Source organism: Dipodomys merriami, unplaced genomic scaffold, assembly GCF_024711535.1.
Source record: "Dipodomys merriami isolate MVZ:Mamm:240054 unplaced genomic scaffold, mDipMer1.0.p SCAF_34, whole genome shotgun sequence".
NCBI lineage: Eukaryota > Metazoa > Chordata > Mammalia > Rodentia > Heteromyidae > Dipodomys > Dipodomys merriami.
Genome location: NW_027204937.1, coordinates 7,573,216 through 7,584,257, shown reverse-complemented (window position 1 = coordinate 7,584,257; position 11,042 = coordinate 7,573,216).

Below are 11,042 nucleotides of genomic sequence, written 5' to 3'. Positions count from 1 at the left end.
TTTCCTTTGTTTTTACTGTGTGTTCTTATTGCTCAGAGTTTCCTGGTGATGGTGCATGTAGGAAAACTTGGTGGGGGGAAGGGGCGGTTACAAACTGTTACTTGGAAAGTATCACCTGGTTGCTTTGACATAATCACTAGTTTTCCATTAAGATGCCATGTATATTGGGAAGAGTACTTGACCAGAAATCAAGACTTCTTTCAGGTAGGTAAATAACTGCCTGGCTGGATCTCTTTCCAAAGCAGATCATGCAGTGGATTTAATGCCACCATCCCTATGGTCCCTTCTATAGGGATAATCCTGTGAGTATAGTTAGCTCCACAGAATTATTTGGGAGTTTTGGGGAGTGATGCAGGCAGGCCCCAGAGTTATTACTTTACCCAAAGATGGACAGACAGACAGACACACAGACATGTACAGGCACATGCACATGCTCACACACTCACATGCTTAGCCCTGGCTGATATAGTCAGTACTGTGGTTCAGGTCCCCTGAGGCCATTTAGCTTCACAGGTTTTGTGATTGACAGAACAACATTTGGTGGAAAGACCTGAGTATAAACTAATCCAGCCCAAGTCCCCAAATGAGTTCCTGGCTTCTTATTCTGAGAAGAAAAACACTCCCAGAGTAGCATTCCAGTGAAATGTTGGAGGTAGCCACAGTTCGGGTTTGCTGCATCATTTGCCCTCCCAGGTCTCAGATATCAAACGATGAGCTAATGAAAGCAGAAATTAGTTTGAGGAGTAAAAATGTATAGTGCTGTCTCTTGAAAGCGAAAGGTCAGGGTTAAAACTTGTTCCTGGCGGGTCATGATTGAGCAGGTCATGTGGTGCTAGGTGCTCACTACGAGCTCCTTTACTGTCCTTACCAACACTGCCACTACATGCTCCTGGGGAATGATCCGTAGGGTTCTATTCTACTTTTGGAGTATTTTTTTAATTCATTTATCAGGTACTAACTAGTGCCTGCTGTTTATAGATGGTGCTGTATAGAAAGTATAGCGCTAGACACTGGAGATGGATCAAGATCTTTCCTTATGTAGAATGAATGGTTAACAGACTGACATGCTGTGCAGGAAAAGATGGGACAGTGATAATGTGGGGCTTCTAAGTAGTTAAGAAAGATTGTGTGTGTGCATGCGCGCGCACACACGTGTGAATCCATGCGCATGTGTGCATGGCACTTCTGGGGCTTGAACTCAGGACCTTGTACTCTCACTTGGCTTTTTTTGCCCAAGAATGGTACCTTACTGCTTGAGGCACAGCTCCATTTCCAACTTTTTGCTGATTAATTGAAGATAAAGAGTCTCAGGGACTTTTTTGTAAATCTCAGCCTCTTGGGTTACTAGGATTGCAGGTGTGAGCCACTGGTACTTGGCAAGAAAGTAATTTAGTGCTCAGAACTTTGCATGAAAAGGTGGAAAGTTTAGGGGCTTTGCTTTTTCCAAAAATTACAAGGGGCCAATGTGAGCCCGGGGGGCCAATGGCTATATAGTAAGCGGGAACCACAGGTCCAAGGTGAAATGGGAAAGTGCAAAGGGACTTATTTCATGGAAAACTGTTCACTGCTGTAAGGCATTTATATTCATAGTGCAGTCAGGAGCAGTTGATGACACAGCTCTATAAGTTCCTTTCTCACTTCTGTGTATCTTCATGGCCTTCATCACAGAGGAAGAGAAAAAGACTGTGCTCTTAAAGCTGCTCCTATTTCTTTGTCTGAGAAATTCATGTACCCCACATAACTCACGTGTACTAGGAAAGGTGGAGTTGGGGTATGTGTGGGCACAGGACCAAAAGCTGGTTGCTATAGCAATTTCAGCCTTTGCTGGAGACACAGGGGAGAATGATGTGTTGGGGCAGAGGGCCTGAGAATAGTGTTTGCGTGCAAGGCCATAGAAGTCTGCCTAACGTGTCTGTCAGTAGTGGAGACATATGCAAAAATAGGCAAAAGTGGAGCTGGCAGAACCTGGCAACTGAATATAGGGTAAGAATGTCTGCCAGTATGGCCATTTACAAGGTGGACCTGACTGGAATGAGGATGGGGTGAACAAGTTTCTGAGGGAAAGGTAGAAACAATTTCCTCTCTGTGTGGAGATGGGGTAGGGTCTTGACTTGGGGCCTCACATAGGCTAGGCAAATATGCCATACCCCAGTCCTTTTTGTATTTTTGTAATTTGTTTTTTGTCAGACCTAGGGCTTGGACTCTGGGCCTGGGTGCTGTCCCTCAGCTCTTCAGTTCAAAATGAGTGCTCCGCCACTTGAGCCACAGTGCCACTTCTGGTTTTCTACTAGTTTATTGGAGATAAGAGTATCATGGACTTTCCTGCTCAGACTGGCTTTGAACTGTGATTCTCAGATCTCAGCCTCCTGAGTACTAGGATTGCAGATGTGAGCCACCAGTGCTCAGCCTGTATTTTGTTTTAATCTGGGGTCTTGCTAACTTTACCTGGACTGGCCTTAAATTCAAAATCTTTATAAGCACGCACCACCATGCCTGACAATTTCCTCTTTTAAACTTTGGGGATGCCTGAGACTTTCAAATGGAGATATTAAAGAAGCAATTGAATTTACAAGACTGGAGCTCAGGGGTAAGGTCAGCTTGGAACTATTACTTTGGAAGTCATGAACATAGAGGTTGTATTTAAAGCTATAGGAATGGATGGTATTTGCTTGGGTGAGGAAAGAAAGGAGTGTTGGGGTAGATTTTTAGCTTCTCAGATTTCAGGTATAGAAGGGAGGGCCAGAGAAAATTCCAGAAGAGAGTAGAGCCAAAATGGGGAAAGGGCAATTATGTTAGGTCCAATAATTGGATGTTGAAATGCTTATTGAACTCAATTTGGTGACATTCAAGTTACTGGTGACCACTGCAAAATTGGGTTGGTTGGATTGTAAGGGTGAAAGAGAGATTGAAATTAATTTTATATAAAGTTCTGTGATACAAACAAGAGACCAGAAATAATATACTTAGGTTCCAAGGGAGTTGTATGGAGCAGATACATTATCCAATACTTTTGAATTCTACACCATCTTGAACACATTGCTCACTGTGTCTACCTTGAGCAATCAACTCCTCCCCTTGCCACATGGAGAATTGCATTTCATCCTTTAAGACATACCTAGGTGCCCTTGCTTCTGGGAAGCTGTCCCCGCAGGCCACAAAATAGATTTAATTATTTCTTCATAGGAACTTGTTCCTCCCACCAAACAGATCCTTAGCTTCCAAGATTGCATCTTACAGATTCATTTTGATACCCACACCCCCATCTTGGTTGAACATCATTTTTGTGTATGTGTATGTGCTGGTACTGGGTCTTGAATGCAAAGCTTTGTGTTCTTTTTTTTTTTTGGGGGGGGGGTCCAGTCGTGGGGCCTGAGAACTCTGGGCCTGGGCGCTGTCCCTCAGCTCTTCAGCTCAAGGCTAGCACTCTACTACTTGAGCCACAGCGCCACTTCTGGCGTTTTTCTTTTTGCTTATGTGGTGCTGAGGAATCGAACCCAGGGCCTCATGCATGCAAGGCAAGCGCTCTACCACTGAGCCAACTTCCCAGCCCAAAGCTTTGTGTTCTTACTCAACATTCTTGTCATTCAGTTTTCTTGCTCATGGCTGATGCTGCACCATTGGAGCCATGCTTCCAATCCAGCATTTTGATGGTTAATTGGAGATAGAATCTTGGGGACTTTTCCATCCTAGCTGGCTTCAACCCATGATCCTCCTTCTGAGTAATTAGGATTGCTGGTATGAACCACTGGATCCTCATTGAAAGAAAGGGAGGGGGAGATGAGAGCAGAAGGAAGGAAGGAAGGAAGGAAGGAAGGAAGGAAGGAAGGAAGGAAGGAAGGAGAAAAAGAAAAAGGGAAGGAAGAATAATAACTATCATGTTCACAGAGGTGTTTCTGAGGATGGAAATCCTGTCTCAGAATTACATTCTCTCTTCCAAAGACCTTCTGTTGCCCTGATGATGAAATAAAACATTACAAATGCTTCCTCATTTGTTCTGACCTTCCTTAGAAAATATTTGCAGCCTCTCATTATGGTCTTTCAACTTCAGATGGAAGTGGCCTGAAATTGTAAGAAAAATCACTTCCCTAGTGACTTTTATTATGTTTTGAAGAAGTGGCCTACTGAGTTGTTTGTGCGTTAAAATTATTTATTGTTGTGCCTATCCAGATGTGTATGAGTTCTCACTTCTACAAGCCTTGTTGAGTATATCAAAAAAAAAAGTAGCCATAGAAAGCAAGTTCAGGAAGCAATGTCAAAGACTTTATCAGGACCTTATGAGGCTCTGTCTCTACCTCCAGCAGCCTAAGTTAGATAGACCATCCAGTCTCATCAGCTTTTAGTTTCTTCCAGTACAAATAAGGGTTATTACTTTAGGATGGGTCTCTTTAGATATCTTGAACGTGGAAACCATTAGCTCTGTGTCTCTAGTATTGATTCAGTGTCCATCTGAGTAAGAGCAAAAGCTATTTCTTGAAGGAATGAAGATGTTACAATGATATTAGAGTTCTTTATAGATTGTAAAATACCTTGTGAAAGGTTCAGTCACAGAACTATCCTTCTGTGTTCCCCACGTATGTCATCTTAGGAAGAAGAAAGAAGCTAGAAACTTAACAATTTTGGAATGTTAGCAGCTTTAGAAAAGAATACACTTAGAGCAGCCTAGTTTAGTAGGAAAACTTTGGGGCCTGCCAGATATGGGGTTTGGCGCTTAGTTGTGAGAGACCTTGAGCTAAGGACCCTGTAAGGACTCAGCCTATTTCTCCCTCTGTGAAAAGGGAGTAGCAGTGTTTGCCTTCATTGCTGGGTCTTGAGGGCTAGCAGTGAGATGGGGTTCATTGTAAATGGTCAGACATATATTGGGGATTGTGCAGATGGGGCCCAGTGTTATGACGATATTTTTTTCACTTGCAGAATTACTCCTTGGAACATTCTGGGACATTTCTTTGAGTTCACATAATCAGTTGACATAAGGTTGAGGACAGCCGGGCGCTGGTGGCTCACGCCTGTAATCCTAGCTACTCAGGAGGCTGATATCTGAGGATCGCGGTTCAAAGCCAGCCCAGGCAGGAAAGACTGTGAGACTCCTATCTCCAATAAACCACCAGGAAACCGAAGTGGTGCTGTAGCTCAAGTGGTAGGGCGCTAGCCTTGAGCTGAAGAGCTGAGGGACAGCGCCCAGGACCAGAGTTCAAACCCCACAACCGACCAAAAAAAAAAAAAAAAAAAAAAAGGTTGAGGACAATTTGTTTTGTTGACTGAGTATTTACATTCTCCTTAAGAGCCATTAAAATGTAATAGTCTCTGTCACTAAATGAATGGAGACAGAATTATTTAGTATGTCTTTCAGAAGATTTGCGTTTTGGCCAAACATTGTCATTCTTGTTACCCAATGCCTTGATTGCATTTTGAACACAGAGAAATTTGCTTGATATTATTGACTAGAAAAGAATCAGTCAGATTGTTCCTCTGGGTAATTGATTCCTTGGGACTCAGTTTGCTCAGAGGCCCATTGATACAGATTAGGAATTTGTACTAAAGAGTTGATGGAGGGCCCAAAGATTTTTTTTTTTTTTTTTTTGGTAGTGGGGCTTGAGCTCTGGGCCTGAGCGCTTTCCCTCAGCTCTTCAGCTCAAGGCGAGCACTCTACCACTTGAGCTACAGCGTCACTTCCGGTTTTCTGGTGGTTTTTTGGAGATAAGAGTTTCACAGACTTTCTTGCCTGGGCTGGCTTTGAACTGTGATCCTCAGATCTCAGCCTCCTGAGTAGCTAGGATTATAGGCATGAGCCACCAGCGCCCGGCTCTGGGCCCAAAGATTTTTATGTGCTATCAGGAACCTCCTCCAAATCTGGCCAAATTTTAGAATTTTTCTCAATAGAGTTACAAAATCTTCTGGAAAGGTCTAGTTTAAGATCTATCTGAAGACTATCACAAACAAACAGTTCTTTAGTTCTTGGTTAGAACAGAGGATTTGGGGACCAGATTTCTGGCTCTTAAGAAATGTAGAGTCTGATTCCACTTGGCTAGAAGTTTAATCTGCTTTAGAATTTTAGCCAGACTTCTTGAAGAAAATATTATGTGTGTGTGTGTGTGTGTGTGTGTGTGTGTGTGTGTGTGTACATGTATATATACATACATGTATATATATATCCCAAACTTGCTGCAAAAAATTACATCCATTTAATGGATTCTATGAATAGTCATTTAAATACTTAGTAAATATTCACAATACTGTTTAGAGTAATAAGTAGTAAATGCTCAAAGTTTTAGTGGTTATATTTGTTGTGTCCATAAACTTTCATGTAAAATCAGGCAAAATTGATTATAGTATGCTACTTACTTAAATCACAGGCAGAAGGCTGGGAATACTTGTAGCTCAATGATAGAGTGCTTGTCTAGCATGCACAAGGTTCTACGTGTGATCCTAGCACTGCAAAAAGTGAAAATAAAATGAATAAAGTTGCATAAATTGCAGGCAAAGAAGCAATAAGTACTCGTTCTCTAACAATGGTAGGTTTTCTTTTCTTTTGTAAAAGAAAAACACCAAACCTCAGTTCCTGGTGCTCTTGCTTGGCTTTTTTGCTTAAGGCTAGTGCTCTACCTCTTGAGTAACAGCTCCATTTCCTGTTTTTTTTTTTTTTTGCTAGTTAATTGGAAATAAGAGTCTCATAGATTGTTCTGCCCAGGCAGGGATTAAACTATGGTCCTCAGATCTCAACCTCTTGAGTAGGTAGCTACGATTATAGGTATGAACCTATAAAATTTTAAATGTGTCTTTTTAGTATGAAGAACACTCTTTGTTTAAGGTTATACACATCATTAGGGCAGGAGAAAAAAGGCTGGGATGGTGGCTCAGTGGTGGAGTGCTTGCCTTGCATGCATGAGGCCCTGGGTTTGATTTCTCAGAACCACATAAGCAGAAAAAGCTGGAAGTGGTACTGTGACTCAAGTGGTAGAGTGCTAGCCTTGAGCTGAAGAACTAAGGGTCAATGCCCAGGCTCAGAGTTCAGGCCCCACTACTGACCAAAAAAAAAAAAAAAAGCACAAAAGAGTTTTGGATATAAAGAAACAGTAGAGTTACAAAATTGTTGTTGACTTAGACCAGCTAGAAGAAGCCTTAAACTTGGCAAAATGATATGCAGGGCAGGGGTGATATCAGTTCACAAATATGTGAGAGAAGGAAAGACCAAAGAGGGGGAGGAATTGTTTGCTTAGTTAGCAGAAGGTAAGAAACAAAAGTTCGCACTGAAAGTCAGTTGAACTTGCTGAGAATAAAAATTGGTCCTGAATAAACGAGAATCTCCAACCACAGATTTGTTTTAAAGTTACTATATAACTCTATATTAAGTTACTTTATACTCAGCTAGCAAGATCTGAGGCCAAAACCCATTACAAGAGATGGATGTCAACAGTGGCTGAAAGGTCCTCTGACAGGAGAATGTGCCTTGTCGTGTCATGTCACTGACATCCTTGAGGCTTTCTACCATTTGTCAAAATATGTTCTTCTTATTTACTTGTTTATACCTGAGTTTGTTTATAACTTACTTCGGTAGAAACAGTACTCAAAAGCTGTCAAATTTGAGGCAGGGCACCAGTGGCTGTAATCCTAGCTACTCAGGAGGCTGAGATCTGAGGATCATGGCTCAAAGCCAGTGTGGGCAGGAAAGTCTATGAGACTCTTATCTCCAGTTAACCACCAGAAACTAGAAGTGGCGCTGTGACTCAGGTGGTAGAGCATTGGTCTTGAGTGAAGAGCTGAGGGACAGCGCCCAGGCCCATAGCTCAAGCCCCACAACCAACAACAAAACTAGAAAAATTTAAAAAAAATTTAAAAAGCTGTCAAAGTTTTGTTTTTTGTTTTTTTTTTTTTTTTTTTTTTAGTGTGAAAGCAACCAAAGTTGTTCCTCCCATCCCTTGGCTTTTGTCATTTTCATTTGTGTGTGTGTGTGTGTGTGTGTGTGTGTGTGTGTGTGTGTGTGTGTGTGTGTGTCTTGGTCATGGGGCCTAAACTCTGGGCTTGGGCGCTGTCCCTCAGCTCTTCAGCTCAAGGGTAGTGCTCTACCACTTCAACCACAGCACCTCTTCCAGCTTTTTCTGTTTGTGTGGTGCAGAGGAATTGAACCCAGGGTCTCATGCATGCAAGGCAAGCACTCTACCACTGAGTCACCTTCCTAGCCCCCATTTTTTCTTTTTGGCTCAAGGTAGTAGAATGGTCAAGCCACAGAATGATAGCATAGGCAATCTCATTGGAACTGGAACCTGAAAACCTGAATAGGACAGTGACATCTGTATGCTCATGAGCCCCATTGGGTTCAATTGCCTTCTCTAGTCCAAGTATCCTATGATCAAGGGATTGCTGCCCAGGACTCTTACCTGGAGAACTCAAAGGCAGAACTCAGAGTCACGTGGCTCTGGTGCTTATTCGGGATTTGGGAGAAACTCAGGTTCATGTGCTGTGGACCTGAAGTCCTGGTACCCTTGCTGATGGCCCGAGGGTGGGTCAGCCCACAGAGCAGGCCCCCTTTTTGGATCATGGCTCTGTCACCTTTGAAGCTAGTTGTGCCCTCATGAATCTAGTCTCTCAGTTTCTCTGAACACCCCTTCTATTTTGTGTCCTCTGTTTCCAGCCAAAAAAAGGATCTCTGGTTTTTTAATAGCTCACATGGTTAGATTAGGCAAATCTGGAAAATCCAGGAGAAACTCCCTATTTTGAAACCTATAACTTGGAGGGTTGGAGTATTGTCTTAGTAGTAGATCACTTACCCTGGGTTTGATCCCCAACACAACACTGAGAAAAGGGGATCTATAAACTTCATCATATCTGCAAGCCCTTTGTGTCATGTCACATGATCATGGGTTATAGGGGATGAAGGTGTGGGTATTTTGGATGGAGGGAATTTTATCACAATGGTGGTTTTTCTGACTAGAAAGGAGACTTTGTTGAACATGAGGTTCTGCCTCTGGAGAGCTCATAATCTAGTGGAGGGATGAGATTCAAGAGAAGTCCAGTTGTAGTTTGTAGGCAATGTTACAGGAGTCCAGAAAGACTTATTTTTTGCTCAGTTCCACTCAAGACTTTTGGGTACCTCACATGGCTTGTGGTTTTTCTATCATTCTCTGACTCATCCTTGGTGGACATCTCTCTTGTGAAGATCCTTCAAATGGAATCCATCGATCTCCACATGATACCCTGTAATTCAATCAAGTTATTGCCATAGCACCGTTATTTGGGACTCTGCTGCTTGCTAAGGCAAGGTCTTGGGCTCTGAGCTCAAGGTAAGAGCAATTATGTTCTTCTCTGATGACGAAGTATAATAGCTCATTGTTCCTTTCTCTTTCTCTCCCCCTATTCATCACTCTCCCACCATGGCCCAGCCTTCTAGTTCTTCAGTCTCAGCTCTCTCTACCATATGTTTTTCCTCTCTCTTCTTTTGCATGTTCTTTGTTTCTTACTGTTTCTAATTAAGAGGCACTCAGCCTGAGCAGCAGAGAGGTTTCTGTTTAATTCTTGCCACTTGTCATTTCCATTTTGTTTGCATGTTAGTCTGTCTTGAAATGGGGTCTTGCTAATGCGGGCTACCCTGGCCTCAAACTCAAAATCCTTCTGTCCTAGCCTCCTGACTGCTGGGATTACAGACATAGATCACTATGGCTGGCTTTTTCATTCATATCTTAAAAATTCCTAGATATTTGGTCAGGTGTGGGGGAGTTTGTAATAACAGCTGTCATTTATGGAACTCTCACCACATGCCAAATGCTGTACAGAGTCCTTGAATTTTCCCACTTAATGGAGGCATTCTGTGAGGTGTAGGTATTTTTTATTTTCATTTGAACCCAGCTCTATATACAAAGCTTATACTTAACGCCACACACTATGGAAGTTTGGAATAAGAACTGAAATTGAGGGCAGCACAGATAGCTTCAGGAAGCCCAGATTTCAAAGTCAACTCTCTACAGCCCTCCTGAAAGCGAGAGCACTTTGTTCTAGAACAGCAAGATCATCTCCATCTTTCCTCCAGAAACACTGAATGATTCCACCCAATACTGCTTCAAACAGATATGGTCGCTCGTGCCTTTCAGCACTGGAGTTCTGGTCCGAATTCAAAGAATGGATGACAATAGAGGGTGACAGTGAAGAATTGGAAGTTGGTTCATTTAGAAAGCAAAGCAAAGCAAAGCTCCCACTGCAGAAAGAGGTCCCGAGAGAGGGCTGCTGTTGGTAATTCATTTGTCACAGGGTCTTTATGGAACTCAGGGGAGGAGATTTCCCTGATCTTTCCAATTAGTCATTTCCAATTAGTCAGTTACTGGTGGGACAGCCAAAGTGGGCCCTGACTGCTCTGTCCACTACAGGTGTTTATGCATCTCATTTCTGATCTGGGAGTTGGTCACGTACTCCACACACTTCCTGGGAGCCCTTCACAGTGAGGGGCTTATTAGTGTGCATTTCTTCTGACTCAGAGGACTGCTTGCGTATTACTCTTGCGATCACTTTCCGTGCTAACTAAAAAGGCTACGTGTTATGTCCTGAGGCTCATACTGGCTGGCTAGGACCCCCGGGTCCTTAATGACACTAACTTACTCCTTGAGACCTCTCCCCTAAGTACTTGACGGCTGATTTTTCCAGACTCAACCCTACCACACAGCCACAAAGCATGCAAGGGAACCAGTTTGGCAAAGCCTATTGCAGTGGGAGTTGGGTGGGTGCTAAGGGAATCAAGTGTCTGTCCCCTAAAACACATAAGCCTTGCAGGTATTTGGTATAAATGTGCACAATACCTTCCCCATACAGAAGGATCTTGAACAGTGCCTGGCACTTTATGGGCTTGGGGTGTGTGCTGTTTCTCTCATCCAAGATGGTTTTGGTTTGTGTTTATTCAAGCCCATTGAATCCTATTCCTTCAGTTCCACTTGAAGCCAGTGTTCAGAAGAAGACACGAGATGCCTCTGTGTTGGCCCTTGTCCCGTCCCATGAATCATACAACTCTCAAGTTTGAATTCAAGAGGACTGGAATTTGAGGCCAAAGAAGGCAAAATATTTCC